This window comes from Leopardus geoffroyi, chromosome B1 (genome assembly GCF_018350155.1).
Source record: "Leopardus geoffroyi isolate Oge1 chromosome B1, O.geoffroyi_Oge1_pat1.0, whole genome shotgun sequence".
In the NCBI taxonomy this organism is placed as follows: domain Eukaryota; kingdom Metazoa; phylum Chordata; class Mammalia; order Carnivora; family Felidae; genus Leopardus; species Leopardus geoffroyi.
Genome location: NC_059327.1, coordinates 203,857,741 through 203,873,460, shown reverse-complemented (window position 1 = coordinate 203,873,460; position 15,720 = coordinate 203,857,741). Strand labels below are relative to the sequence as shown.

Here is a 15,720-nt window from a genome sequence, read left to right as displayed (position 1 = left end):
CATGAAAATAGTGCAGATTTTCATGACTACAACTATGGGAGATTGCCAGTACTTTTTTTTTTTTTTTTGTTATTTGTACATTATTTCAGCTTTTGAGGCCATTGACCCCAGATTTCACTGTGCTGTGAAAAAAGCCATGACATCATCTTTATTCCCAGTAAAAATCAAGGCTGCGTGTCATTTGCCAGAGTGGATACATGAATTGCCATTTGAGATGTGATGTACATACATTTTTTTTTTCCCCATGAAAGGACATGTGGTTTGTGCTTTTAAACTCAGGTAATCAGCACATTTTTAGCTATAGCTATAATCTAACTTTCAGAGTTGTTTTAAGGATTAGAAAAAATAAATAAAGCATAGGGAGGGTTATGGATTGCTGAATGTGTGAAGTTTATTCTTTTTCTAAGTTCTTAGAAGTTGGTCACTTAAAGTGTTTAAGTCTACCTTTCTCTAAAAGTAGCTCTTTAGGGAAGCCAGTAGTTTTCAAGTATTATCTTTTCATTGTGTGTGTTTAAAATTTCATTATGATTTTTGCTTTGGCCCATTAGTTGTTTATAAGTGTGCTTTTAAATTTTGAAATATACATGTTTACGTATACGTACGTACGTATACATACGTATGTATACATATGTATTTAATACGCATGTAAAATTTTTTAAATTTCTATTATTGATATGTTTTAATTGCATTGTGACCAGAGAAATGGTTTGTGTTTTTAATTTATTTTTGAGAGAGAGAGAGAGAGAGAGAGAGAGAGAGCAAGCGTGAGTGGGGGAGGGGCAGAGAGCGAGGGAGACAGAATCTTTAAAAAAATTTTTTTGTTAATGTTTATTTTTGAGAGAGAGACAGAGTGTGAGTGGGGAGGGGCAGAGAGAGACGCAGACACAGCAGGCTTCAGGCTCTGAAATGTCAGCACAGAGCCCAACGTGGGGCTTGAACTCACAGACTACCAGATTGTGACCTGAGCCAAAGTCGGACACTTAACCAACTGAACCACCCAGATGCCCCAGGAGACACAGAATCTTAAGCGGGCACCAGGCTCTGAGCTGTCAGCGTAGAGCCTGATGCGGGGCATGAACCCATGAACCGTGAGATCATGACCTGAGCCAAAATCAGAAACTCAACGGACTGAGCCACCCATGCACCCCGGAATTTGAGATTTAAAAAATTTCTATCCAGAGGTGAGGTTAATATTTATGAATGTTTTTTGTATTCTAGAGAACATATATTCTTGTATGTATGTGTGTAAGTAATCTCTATACTCAATGTGGGGTTCGAACTCACTATCCCAAGATCAACACACTTCCAACTGAGCCAGCCAGGTGCCCCAAGTGTATATTCTTTAATTGTTTTTAGAGAGCAGCGAGGTGCAAAGTTCTGTATATTTCTGGAGATAAACTTGTTGATTATTCTTATTTTCTATTTACTGTTTACTGATTTTTGACTTCTTTGCCTATTAATAATTGAGCAATGTTTTAGTTCCCCATTATGATGGTAGATTTGTCAGTTTCTCTCTGAGTTCCAGCAAATTTTGCTTCATATGTCTTGAGACTATTTTATTATTATTTTTAATCTTTCTCTTGAAATGAACTTTTTATCATTATGGAGTGGCTTTTTCTGTCCCAAGTAAATGCTTTTATTTTCCATGGTCTTTTTTTGGTTTCATATTAACACAGAAACTTCAGCTTTCTTTTGGTTGGTGTTTGCCTGGAATACCGATTTTCATCCATTTACTTGCAAACTTTTATGTTCTGTGCTTATGCTTTATTGATATATTTGTTTTTGCTTTATTTTTCCTTTGGTGGATACCATAACAAATTACCTAAAACTTGGTACCTTTAAACAACAGAGATTATTGTTTCGTAGTTCTGGAGGCCAGAAGTCCAAAATCAGTACCATGGAACTGACGTCAAGGTGATGGCAAGGCCATCTCTGGAGTTTCTTAGAGGAGAATTTGCTCCTTGCCTCTTCCAGCTTATGGCTGCCGGCTTTCGTTGGCTGTAGCCGCTTTGCTCCAGTTTCTGTGTCTCTGGTTCTGGTCCCACCACCCTCTTGTCTTAGAAATCTGTAGTCACATTTCCTTCTGCAGTTCTTTTTATTGGCAATTGCATTTTGGTAATCCAGGATAATCTCATCATTCCAAATCTTTAATCACATCTCCACAGTCTTTGTCATGTAAAATAACATTTACAGGCTCCTGGGATGAGAACTAATGTCTTTGGTGACCATTATTCAGCCTACCACACTAATTGTAATTTCTGTCTCTTAACTGGCATAATTTAGTACGGTTACATTTTTCGTGATTCTGATAAATTTGTATTTTTTCTATCATTTCACATTTTGTATTCTTTTTTAATTAACCAGGAAAGCCTTGATTCTAACTTTCTATTTTCATTTTTAAATGTTTGTTTATTTTTGAGAAAGAGAGAAAAAGAGGGAGAATCCTAAGTAGGTGCTGCACTGTCAGCACAGAGCACCACAGGCTCCATCCCACAAACCGTGAGGTTGTGACCTGAGCCGAAATCAAGAGTCAGACCCCTTATTATTTTTGAGACAGAGAGAGAGAGAGAGAGACAGAGAGAGAGAGAGAGGGAGAGCATGAATGGGGAAGGGGCAAAGAGAGAGGGAGACACAGAATCTGAAGCAGGCTCCAGGCTCTGAGCAGTCAGCATAGAGCCTGATGTGGGGCTCGAACTCATGAACCATGAAATCATGACCTGAGCTGAATCCAGACGCTTAACTGACTGAGCCACCCAGGCGCCCCCCCTCCCCCCGCCCATGGCATTTCTGATTTGTTTTCCCTTGAGATCATTTTTTCTTTTTTAGAAGTTCCTTTTCTGCAGGTCTGTAGATAGTACTGTTGTTTTTGTTTGTCTGAAGTGACTATTTTCACGCACATTCCTAAGGGATCAGTTTTGCTTGTTATACAAATCCAGATTGCCGGTTATTTCCTTTTAGCATTTTGAAGATACTCTATTCCTCCACTTTTGTTGTTTCTGTTACAAGCTTGCCAGTGTCTAATTGTTATTCTTTTGTAGATGATCTTTTTTTGCCTTTGCTATTCTATAGATTCATTACTGTATGTATAAAATATGTATTTTTCTTTATTTTGCTTGGTATTTGGGGATTTGTGTCTTTCAGTTAGGTAAAATTGTTACCCATTCTGTCCCTGGATATTATATTGATGCTTCACTATCCTTTTTGTTCTTGTTTAGTTTTTATTTCATAATCACAAACTTAAATCTAATCCAGCTAGACTTGGAGGTGGGTAAGGATAATAAGGGACCCATAGAACTGCAGCAGAAGCACAGAGATTATAGGATATTTCAAGCAGATGGGGGTGAGGGGGTGCTCTTCTGAGCTACAAGAGGAATGGTGTGGTAGTTAAAATAAAAGATAAAACACAAGTCAAATTTATTAGATTTGTCCAGTCAGCAGTGGTGTTCTTGCTGGTCTTGCCATTTCTGGACCCAAAGTACTCCATGGCTTCTACAACATTCATGCCGTCTTTCACTTTGCTGGAGGTCATATGCTTGCCATCCAACCACTCAGCCTTGGCAGTGCAGATGAAAACTGGGAGCCATTCGTGTTGGGTCCAGCATTTGCCATGGACGAGATGCCAGGACCTGTGTGCTTCAGTATGAAATTCTCATCATCAAATTTCTCCCCCTAGATGGACTGGCCACCAGTGCCATTATGTTGTGCGAAGTCACCACCCTGGCATAAAAATCCCAGAATAATCCTGTGAAAGCAGGAACCTTTATAACCAAATTATTTATCCCCAGTGCTCAAAGCACAAAAGTTCTCTATTGTCTTTAAAACTTTGTCTGCAAACATCTTGAAGGAAATGTGGCCCAAGGGCTCATCATCCACAGTGATGTCCAAGAACACAGTGGGATTGATCATGGCCGGGCCACACGGGCAGGCTCTGGGGTGGCAGCATCTGCAGACTCTTCACTATGATTATCTCTGCCTGTAATTCCAGCAAATGTGTAGTGGACTTTCTTATTCTCTCTCTTCTGACATAGTTTGTATCAACTTGTCTCCCCGTGCTGGTCTCTGGGGAATTTTTTCAATTCTGTCCTTCCTTTTTTTTTTTTTTTTTTTTAATGTTCATTTATTTTTGAGAGAGAGAGAGCACGAGCGCAAGTGGGGGAGGAGCGGAGAGAGAGGGAGACACAGAATCTGAAGCAGGCTCCAGGTTCTGAGCTGTCAGCACAGAGCCCGACACGGGGCTCGAACCCACGGACCGCGAGATCATGACCCGAGCTGAAGTTGGGCGCTCAGCCGACTGAGCCCCCCAGGCACCCCTCAAGTCTGTCTTTTAATTTACTAATTCTTCTTTATCTGTGTCAAAGCTGCTATTAATTCATTAGTTGATTTGTAAAGAATTTTTTTCGATATTCTATTTCTGGAATTTCTGTTTGGTTTCTTTTTCAGCTGCTCATTTTTGATAGTCTCTGAGGCTTGTCCTATTTGTGGTTATTTTTTGAACATTTTGTACATAGTTGTTCTGTGTTCTGTATTAGTATCTGAAGTCTTTGAGGGCCTAAGCGTATGGTTTATTATTTCTGATGATGGTCACTCATGGAGATTGTTTTTGGGTTTGTTGAAGTTTTGACTAAGACCTTATATTTGGTTGACTTTAACCTGCCTGGGGATCAACGTTGAGGATGTTGTTCCTGCGAGGACTGCATTTACTTCTGTCATGAGCCAGGGTCACTGCCCTCCTGAGACCATTCCACTCTCTTAAGAGTTCATTAGCTCATTAGCTCCTTCTTTTATTTGCCTTCAACAATGCTCATTTTTGGTATTTGACCTTTGGTAATGCTGCCCCTTGTGAGTGATTCCCATTTGGAGTTACTAGTTTCATTCTCATGGTTTGGGGCCTTTTTTGTCTGTTTGTTTGTTTAGCCCTTGGAGGTTTCATATATTTCTTATGTGTGAATTGCATTTGATTTTATGGAAAACCTTATTGAGTGGTAGGGCCTCTCAAATAATGGCCTTACTTGATCTCCAGGTGGTAATTACTAGTAATGGAAATAGTGGTTGTGAATGTGGAATAGTGGTTTAAAACTTAGGAAAGCATATTCAGTATGAGGTGATTGTAAAATGCACACTTTTGAGGGTTAGTGTAGTGAGATGTGTTGGCGTTCTTGGTGTAGGAGGAGCTGGCGCTAGCTTGGCCAGCATGTGAGACTTTGGTAGTAAAGTCACGACTTTGCTCAGTTTTATCATCTGTAAAGTGACTGGATGACTTTTAAATTTCCTTCTGGTGCTAAAAATTTACTCTTCTAAGGTTTTGTCTCACTGCCCTTTTTCCCCCTTTTATTAATAAGCATTGTTTAAGGTCTGTTTGTTTACGTACTTTTATTAATAAGCATTGTTTAAGTACTGTGTTGGGAATGTCAGAAGGTAAAGTGGTATAGTAGCTCCTGCCTTCAGTAAGCGTGCGGTCTCGCTTTTGTATTAAAGATTGACAGTACAGAGCAGTGACGCCCGCTGTCAGGGAACTCTCAGCAGTGCTGAGTTCACTCATTTAATCTTAAACCAGGGAGGTAGATAATGCTGTCGTTCTCATTCTACAGATGAAAAAACTACAGCTTACATAGAGAGATGAAGAAACGTGCCCAGGGATGACCAGAGCTGGTACGTGGTGGACTGAGATCAGTATCCAGGTGGTCTGGTCCTGGCGTCTGCACTCTAATGTGAATTCAGTGGGGTTTATAAATCAGTTAGCATTGAGAGGCAGATGGAATTTTGTTGACGACCCAAGCCAGATTCTTTCTGTACCAGTTTTATCAGATGGATTTTGGAAATACAAACAGCATAGAGTACATTGAAGTTCACTTAAATTTGTTTAGTGAAACAGATGGTTAGTTGGCTTATCTTTAGTGCCTCGCCCAGCCTTGTTTTCAGAACCACACCCATCAGTTTCAGTAAGCCACACCAGAATGTTGGTTGAGGGATGGAGTTAAAGTGAGAAATCTCAATTAATTAGTGCTACTGTGTGTTGATACAGATAGAATACGGTAGTTTTTTAGTTAAAATATAAAAAGATAAAATAAGATGAGTTTATAATAGAATTAACTTTTAATTAAAATAATGTGTTTTAACATTTAGTTGGTTAAACCTAATGTTCTTGAAGTTCTGAAGTGAATACTTTTGTATTCCCATTAGAAACTAGATAATTAAAATAGTTCCTATTTATCGGGTATCCACTGTGTCAGACATTGTGCTAGATATTTTACATTTACTGTTTCGAATTGCCCCAACAACCTTGGGACATGTGACTTGAGGGTATTTCCTTATAGATGAGGCCACTGAGGTGCAGGTCAGGTGGTGTAGATGGGAGGAAGCGGTGGGGTGCTGTTGCCCCAGAGCTCGCCTGTGTGTCCCTGGCCCTGTTGGGAGGGAACCACACTCATGTGTCTCTGTGGAGAGGCGATTATCGGCGATGAGATAACTGGAAAACATCATTCATGAAAATACAGTCCAGATGGATTAAGGACACATGTTTGTAATTATAGAGACTGTGGGGAAAGCACGATAGCATGTTTATCAGAGATGATTCCTGAAAACCGTCTCGGAACATTTGTGGGACTTGCGTCTGTGAAGGAATGAGGAGTGTCTCTTAAAGAGAAGAGTTCAGAGGGAGAAGTTTGCAGACCTCAGTATACAAAATATTAAAATATTCATTGAAAAATAAAATTATAGAAAGTAATAGTCTGGGGAATCAAATATGACAAAAAGTCAGTAGGTATACTATTTTTTTTTTTTTTTTTAATTTGTAGGAGTAACTACATCAGGAGTTGAGAGGTAGGTGGACAAAGAAATTAATAGACACTGTGGGAAATTGGAGACGTAAACAAACACAGGGAAGACATTCATCCTCAAGTAGAGGTCAGAGGAATGACAAAGCAGCCACTTCCGATCTACCGGAGCGGGGAAATCTCAGTGATTCCTCTGTTTCCTTTTCAGAGTCTGTGAGTCAAAAAGGAAGTAAAACTTAAAAAAAAAAATTTTTTTTTTTACATTTTTATTTATTTTTTAGAGACGAGAGAGACAGAGCACAAGTGGGGGAGGGGCAGAGAGAGAATGAGACACGGAACCTGAAGCAGGCTCCAGGCTCCCAGCTGCCAGCACAGAGCCTGACGCGGGGCTTGAACCCACAAACTGTGAGATCATGACCTGAGCTGAAGTCGGATGCTTAACCGACTGAGCCACCCAGGCGCCCCTGGAAGTAAAACTTTATATTTAATCCTAACCCATTTGGGGGTTTCTTTTACTGTACACTTTCCATTGTCAGGTTTACCCTTCAAGCAGTTGTTTTAGAGACACAGTTTTCTGCTATTTTATTTGGCAACTGCATTTGAGCTCTCACCCTAGGCAAGGCCCTGCAACTAGCAGTTTTTGAAGGGGTCACATTTTCTGGGATGTTTATTTAAAAAAACTTTTTTTAAAGAGGTTAGAGTGGGAGAGAGACAAAGCATAAGAGTCTCTTAAAAACGGAGAACAAACTGAGGATTGATGGGGGGTGGGAGGGAGGGAGTGGAGGGTAGGTGATGGGTATTCAAGAGGGCATCTTTTGGGATGAGCACTGGGTGTTGTATGGAAACCAATTTGACAATAAATTTCATATATTAAAAAAAATTAAAAATAAAAAAACTTTTTTTTTTTTAAACATTTACTTTTTGAGAGCCAGAGACATAGTGTGAACGAGAGAGGGACAGAGAAAGAGGGAGTCACAGATTCCAAAGCAGGCTCCAGGCTCCGAGCTGTCAGCACAGAGCTCTGAGGTGAACTGTGATATCATGACCTGAACCGAAGCCGGACATTTAACCAACTGAACCACCCAGGCGCCCCTCTGGGATGTTTATTTTATTTGCCATGTTACAATTATTTTGAGAGTACTTTGCATTTAAAAAAAATTTTAATGTTTATTTGTTTGTGAGAGAGCGTGAGTAGGGGAGGAGCAGAGAAAGAGGGAGACAGCATCCGAAGCAGGCTCTAGGCTCTGAGCTGTTGGTACAAACAGCTGCTTGTGCCAACAGCTCAGAGCCTGATGTGGGGCTCAAACTCATGAACTGAGAGATCATGACCTGAGCTGAAGTCGGACACTTAACCGACTGAGCCATGCAGGTGCCCCAAGAGTGCCTTGCATTTTTACTGGCTTGTTAAAATAGGCTGTAGTTTTTCAGAAGGGTTCTGAACTGTTGTGTGGAAATAATTTTGAAGTATAGTATGCCATGCTTTTGGGACCTGAATAGAATTGCCTCCCCTAAGTAAACAGAACATTGCTATTCATTTGAAGCTTGGATCTGAACACTTTGGTGGGTTGTTTCTATTTTATATAACCACAAGAAGAACAGGCTGTGAAACCAAGGCTCAAGATTTTCCTAGACACAGTATAAAATACTTGGGAAAGAATGAATTATTTGCTCATTTCAAAGCTGGGTTGTTTAGGTTAAAAGTGCTAGTGTTATTCAGGTATTAAATGAAATGGGATGAATGAAAGGGATAAACTTTGTTTTCTCCTTTGAAAAGAGCAATTGGCTTCTGCTGGGCTTAAACAGGATCTCCTATGGGGATATACTATTGATGTTCACCCTGTATCTTGCATTTCTTCTACAGTTCCAATGGCCACTTAACATGTCTGGGTAAAATCAACAGTAAGTGGTTTCCAGAATGTGACTCTTTTCGACTGTCCTCCAAGTTGTTTTTTCCCTTGAATTAAAAAGTTTTATTTCTAAAATTTTAATCAATAGCCACATGATTTTAAGGTTTCATTCATTCATTCATTAAAGTAGGCTCCACACCCATCGTGGGGCTTGAACTCACAACCCTGAGATCAAGAGTCACGGATGTGCCCTACCAACTGAGCCAGCCAGGTGCCCATGATTTTAAGGTTTTAAAAGCACCTATGCAGGGGTGCCTGGGTGGCTCAGTCGGTTAAGCGTCCGACTTCAGCTCAGATCACGATCTCGCAGTCTGTGAGTTCGAGCCCCGCATCAGGCTCTGGGCTGATGGCTCAGAGCCTGTAGCCTGCTTCCGATTCTGTGTCTCCCTCTCTCTCTGCCCCGCCCCCGTTCATGCTGTGTCTCTCTCTGTCTCAAAAATAAATAAACGTTAAAAAAAATAATGAAAGCACCTATGCATATACAGATGTTAAATAGTTCTTGTTTTTAGCCATTTTGTTTTCATTTTTAACCCAAAGGGGTATGCAAAGATTACAGGGTTTCCTTCAATCCCAACATATTTAGTACTTTTTAAAATAAGGGGTTTATATTTGAGAGCTGTTGACATTCCTTTACGTACATAAATGATTCTAGAGAATTTTAACTACCAAAGGTTGATTTGTTCAGTATTTATTAGTATTAAGTATGTTTTATTATATTTGAGAGTTTTGAAGACCGGCAATTCTATTAATCAAAATATTCAGTTAACTAGATCTTTCTGTTTAATAGCCACATCTGTCTACTCAGTAACTTTAGGGAGTTCCTCTGGTATTCATTCCTCTGAAAGTCTGGATCTGGCTTGGTGGGTGAGATATGAACAATGATGCCATCTGTGACCGAGGGTCAGTGTTTTCAGGCACCAGCTGTCATGATTACACTGGCAGGTGCACGGGACTGCATCAAACAGACATCGTGTTGAGCATGTCATGTTCACTCAACAATTGTGCGAGGTGGATATTATTATTGACCCCCTTCTAACCATAAAAAACTGAGGTACAAATAGTGAGCTTGCCCAGGATACCCTCTTAGTAGTATCTGGGCTGGAGTTTGAACCCTGGCGACAGTCCTCCCTTCTTCCCATTAAGCGTCGCTGTCCTCTCCACAGTTGTGGGACCTGAGGGTTGTCCACTCACAGTCTTTCTTACCATATACTGCCTCCCTTAGAATATTGTTTCCAGGCAGATTCCAGGTGGAGAACAGAGCTGTGGGATCACACAGAGCTAGCCGAGCAAACAGCCTGTTCTTATTTCAGCCAACAGATACTAGGGGTTGTGGAGTGAAGGAGTGGATGACAGAGCCTCTGTCTAGCCATGTTGGCCTCTGTCACTGTTGTGTACTTGTCACAGCTGCAGTGATATTTTGTGCACGCCGTTTGGATAACTTGAAGTGTTGCCCGTGTCTTACATACTGCTATTAAGATCATTTTTATGACTAAATACTTCTCCATCCTACTCCTCTGTAACTGTTAAACTCTTCCCTCGATACCGATTAATGTACTTTTTGGGGGAAACATTCTCATGCTAGTGTTGTTAGACGGTCCTTCCTAATGTGTTTAACTAGGTTGCAGAGTGGGTTTTTTCTTCCTCATCACATCTGTATAGAATTTTCTATACTTACACGTGTCTGGCCAACCTGTGCCTCCTATCTTGTTCGGCTGGATCTTATGCAGTGTTTATGAGCCTCGCTGTATTACCATGCACACTTAGTTGTGAGGTCTGGAATTCTTTCTTATTTTCCGGCCTCTGGGAGTTACACTTGCTTGAATCTTCAAATCTAGTCAGCTAGAGACACATAGAGCTCCTGGCCTTGCTTTGTATACCGACTTTGGGAATTGACGTAATTCTTGGAAATGTAAAACCCAGGCACCTCAAAACACAAAACCCAATTTGATATACAGATTGTCCACTTGCTGTCCTTGTGAGTGGCAGGTGGAGATTTGGAGCCTGTTCAGTTAGCTGCTTGCGTCCCCAGAGTCTCTTGAGTCATATGTCAGTTGTGATTAAATGAAGCAAGGTGATGGCTTTTCTTACAGTCAAATGCTCTAGCATCCAAATGCTTATATTAGCATTACCAGTCCAGAATGTTAGATTGGACATGTCTGTCTGTCTGTCTCTCCCCCTATATTTATGTGTATAAAGTGTGAGTCTGTAATACAGGAGTAAATGGTACAGATGAGCCTCTTGCCCTATTGGGTTTATATTCTAATAGCGAGATAGGAATACTAATTTCTGACAGTGATACTAATAACGAACATTTGAATGCTTCCTATGTGTCAGATACTTGTTTCTAAGCATTTTACATGCATTGAGGTGGTACTGTTGTTAAGCCTTATTATTTGTACATGTGGGAAATGAGGCCGAAGAAGTTAAGAAATTTTCCCAAGCATACAGAGTCGGTAAGTGGCTGAGCTGGAATTTGAACTCAAGCAGTCTGGCTCCAGAGTCTGTGCTCTGAAAGTGGTGATGAGTGCATTGAAGGCAAAGAAAACCCAGGGTGATTTGAGAGAGGTGGGAGTAGGGGCTACTCTAGGGTGGGCAGGGAAACTAATCTCAAAATTTATAGGTGAAATTTGACCCAAAACTTGCTCCTAAAATAAGGAGTAAGACACTCAGCGAAGCTGGAATAAGTTTGTTGTGGGCAGAGAGAAGGTAAGTGTAAAGCTGTCAGGCAGGAAGGGGTTGGGTGTGTTTGTGGACAGAAGAGAGGCTAATGTATCTGGGACATCACGGCAGAGAGATGGCTAGGGGCCAACCTTGGAGGGTCCCTGCCGGCTCTGGTCAGGATTTCAGATTTTATTCCAGGGGCTGTGGGAAGCCATTGGTGGGTATTAAGCAGGGGCAGGACATGGTTTGATGATATTTTTATGAAGAACAAGTTACAGGAGTTTGAGGGTAGAAGCAGGGAGACAAGACTAGGGGAAGATTAAGAGTCCTGTTTGGGACAAGTTAGGGTTGAGTGGACCTTTTCGTATCGTTGTTTGCTTATTTACCAGAATGTAAATGAAATATTTTAATGCTTAAAGAAAATGATGAGAAACAGACTTTGTTTTATCCCCAGGCAAATGCCGGTCCTCATTCCTGGCCTTGGCTCTGGCTATCCCGGTGCCTGGAGTGTCTGGATGCCTTCACCATTATGGTGAGGGTGATGTCACCTTCTCCAGAGTCCTCTTCCGCCCTCCTCCTTAATGTTGGACCTGCTCCCCACCTCCTTGCCCTCTTGGCCCCCTCCCTGTCCTCTTGGCCCCCTCCCGTAGCACTTCTCCCCTTCGAATGCACCATGCCACTTACTCATCGTGCCAACTGCCTGGCCCCTCTGCCAGGGTCTGTCACTTCTGTCTGCAGGCTAAGTGCAGAGCCTTTTCAAGTTGGGATTGTCCCCTCCACTGCAGTAATGTCTTGTCTATTGAAATGGCACCATTTTGAAAAGTAAAAACTGATGAAGGTATGCAGTTTGAGGCATAATTTTCCTTTGTCTGAATTTGGTTTTGACCTCTTTGGTTTATGGTTATTAAGGCTTTTCATAATTTCCCCTTTCAGATATCATCCAGAATTTTTAAAGACTTCAGAGGTTTTTGGATGTTAACATAGTGATAGTGATAATGAGAAATAAATTATGTGTGTACATATGTGTCCTAGGTGAGTCCAGTAATCATAGCTGCTTGTTAATGTGCGTGCCCTGTCTGCCAAACACTGCTAAATGCTCTCCAGACAGCATTTCGGATTCTTACAATATCCCTCAAGGTTTCCATCACCACATCCAGTTTATAGATGAGGAAACTGAGTCCCAGAGAGAAGTTAAAGCAGCTTGTCCAGGATTACACAATTCGTAACTCTCACTTGGCCTTGATTGACTCTAGACATACACTAGGCTGCTGCTCTCTGCCAGTGATTCCCTGTGTGCTGAGTCTTCTACTTTTCTGATCCTCAGGTTTCCTGCTTTTAAAATGAAGGGGTCAGGGGCACCTGGGTGGCTCAGTTGGTTGACTGAGGTCAGGTCATGATCTTACGGTTCGTGAGTTTGAGCCCCGCGTCGGGCTCTGTGCTGACAGCTCGGAGCCTGGAGCCTGCTTCAGATTCTGTGTCTCCCTCTGTCTCTCTGCCCCTCCCCCCATTCATGCTCGGTTTCCCTCTGTCTCTCAAAAATGAATAAACAAAAAAAAATTCTATGAAACAAAGGGGTCAGAGTTAAGGGGTCTACTGCGGAGACCTTTACAACATTGAGTCAGAAAGGCTGTAAGGTCCTCATGTCTGCTGTGCTGCCTACTAACTCCTCAGGTTAACACACTTAAGGATGACCTCCTGTGCCCTAGACCTCCTGATGCTGTTAGACCACGAAAATTCATAAAGCCTGGTCTGTCTCTCCCCATTAGCAAGCTGGACCATGTCCCCTAATAGCTACAGACTTCAAGGCCAGTGCGATTAGTGGCCTGTTCTTTAGCGCTAAGCCTTGTCTGTCATTCTCTAACATTGAAGAGCATTTTATTTGCTTCCTTAGAGAAGGAAGTGACCTTGGTACTTGTAGGGCAGGAACTCCAGTGCTTTTGGCAAGATGGAAGTCATGGCTGCAAACTAGAGCCAATATGGATTTAAATAAATACTCCCGTTTTAACCAGCCACTACTGATGTAAAGAAATATTGGGTTATAAATGATTCTGATATGAACAGAATCATTTTGGAGGAGAGACTGGGAGGGGCTCGTTTAACCTTCTACATTATCAACTCTTGCAGTCTCTACTTAGGATGAGACAGTCTCTTAGAACCTACATTTTATCACCTGTAAAATCAGGAAAGGGCCACCCTACTAAAACATCTAACAATATATATTAAACTATAAGCTGTAAACAAATGTTTGGTATCATCATGCTGCTGGAAATACAATGTACTGTGTATTCTGTTCATTTTATACCTTCAGTGATGCTTATTATTTGTGTTCTTCATGGTGTTATGTCTTAAATTTTTTTTTAATAAATTATACTTTATTAAAAAAATTATTTTAAATGTTTATTTTTGAAAGCAAGAGATAGAGTGCAAGGTGGGGGAGGGCGGGCAGAGAGGGAGACACAGAATCTGAAGCAGGCTTCAGGCCCTGAGCTGTCAGCACAGAGCCTGATGTGGGGCTCGAACCCACAAACCATGAGATCATGACCTGAGCCAAAGTCAGACGCTTAACTGACTGAGCCATCCAGATGCCCCTATAAATTACACTTAAAAAAAAAAAAAAATCTATCTATCTATCTATCTATCTATCTATCTATCTATCTATTTATCTATCTATCTATATGAACAGTAAAGACTCTCCTGGCCATCTCTGTCCTCCATCTATCCAGATCCTTCTCACTTCTCACAAGAAAACCACCATTTTTTTTTTTTTTAATTTTTTTTTCAACGTTTATTTATTTTTGGGACAGAGAGAGACAGAGCATGAACGGGGGAGGGGCAGAGAGAGAGGGAGACACAGAATCGGAAACAGGCTCCAGGCTCTGAGCCATCAGCCCAGAGCCCGACGCGGGGCTCGAACTCACGGACCGCGAGATCGTGACCTGGCTGAAGTCGGACGCTTAACCGACTGCGCCACCAGGCGCCCCAGAAAACCACCATTTTAAGTTTCTTGTATATTCTTCTTTCATTTCTTTATGTAAATGCAAGCAAGTACAGGTATTTTTCTTACCCCTCCTCTCCCTCATGAAAAGCCACCACACATATATCATTCTTTGTATTCTGCTTTTTGTACCTGACAGTATACCCTAATTTTTGTGAGAACTAGACCATCGAAAAACTTGTGTGCTCATAAGTATAGCATAAAAGGGTTTTCGTTCTCTGTCAGCAGGCATAGTTACTTTTCAGAGAATATACTTTTGGCAGAATTTTACTTAGGCTTATGCTTGTGATTTTAAGTACTTCCTGACCAGCTCCAAAGAGAAGAACCTGGCCCTGTTTTCAGAAGTCCCAGAGTTAATAAAGGAGCCTGCAGCTCGACCTTCGCGTGTGTGGAATATGCATTTCTTAGTGCACTTGGCAACGTGCCCTCTGTCTTTTAGCCCTGGTTGACTATCTTCAAAGCTTCTGTTTAGCGTTTGTCTTCCACAGGAACCAGTTACTTCACAAATAGGAACATTTAGTGACCATTACATTCTGAAAACACTGTTTGTTTTTGTGTCAGTATTTTAATCTTCTGTATGACCCTGCCAGACTTCCTCACCTTCTCCCTCCCCCCAGAAAAAGAAACAGAAATCCAGCTCAGACCCTTACTTTGTAAGCCAGTCTCATAGAATGAAATCCAGGAAGAGCCTTGTTTCAGTAAAACAGTAAATTTTGGAAGAGTCCATTGCTTCAGTAAAAATATAGTGAAAACTAAAAATAGTAATTGAAGGACAGTAATGGGATCGTGAAGGAGCAAAAATAGAGAAAGTCGTTGGCACTATCGGAGGATGAAGTTGAGTTATGCCCTTGATTATAAATGGTGGTTCAGGGCATGTGGCTTAGAATGTGTGGATCAGTAGAGTAATGGCAGTGGAGACTGTCCCGTGGAGTGGGGGTTATTTGTTGAATTGTGAGGTACCATATGTAAAGTTTTTTCTCCGAGATTCCTCTCTTGAAATCTGAATTGCAGTTTCCTTTGTGGAACTTTTTTTCTTTTCTTTCTTTCTTTTTTTTTTTAATTAAAAAATTTTAAACATTTGTTTATTTTTGAGAGACAGAGTGTGAGCAGGGGAGGAACAGGGAGGGAGACACAGAATCCGAAGCAGGCTCCAGACTCTGAGATGTCAGCACAGAGCCTGATGCGGGGCTTGAACCCACAAACTGTGAGATCATGACCTGAGCCAAAGTCGGAAGCTCAACCCACCGAGCCACCCAGGCATGCCATGTGGAATTTTTTCTTGAAAAACATTTGTTTGGGGCGCCTAGCTGGCCCAGTGGGTGGAACTTACAACTCTTGATCTTGGGGTTCTGAGTTTGAGCCCCATGTTGGGGATAGAGATTAC

At 41.4% G+C, this 15,720-nt stretch overlaps 1 protein-coding gene and 1 pseudogene across 13 annotated transcripts in view; one reads left to right on the top strand and one right to left on the bottom strand.

The window, feature by feature from the left end:
• The window catches only part of ADD1 (adducin 1), an 88,144-nt gene that overhangs the window by 16,307 nt on the left and 56,117 nt on the right, over positions 1 to 15,720 (top strand). The window lies entirely within an intron of this gene.
• On the bottom strand, positions 2,781 to 4,102 carry LOC123596254 (annotated as a pseudogene).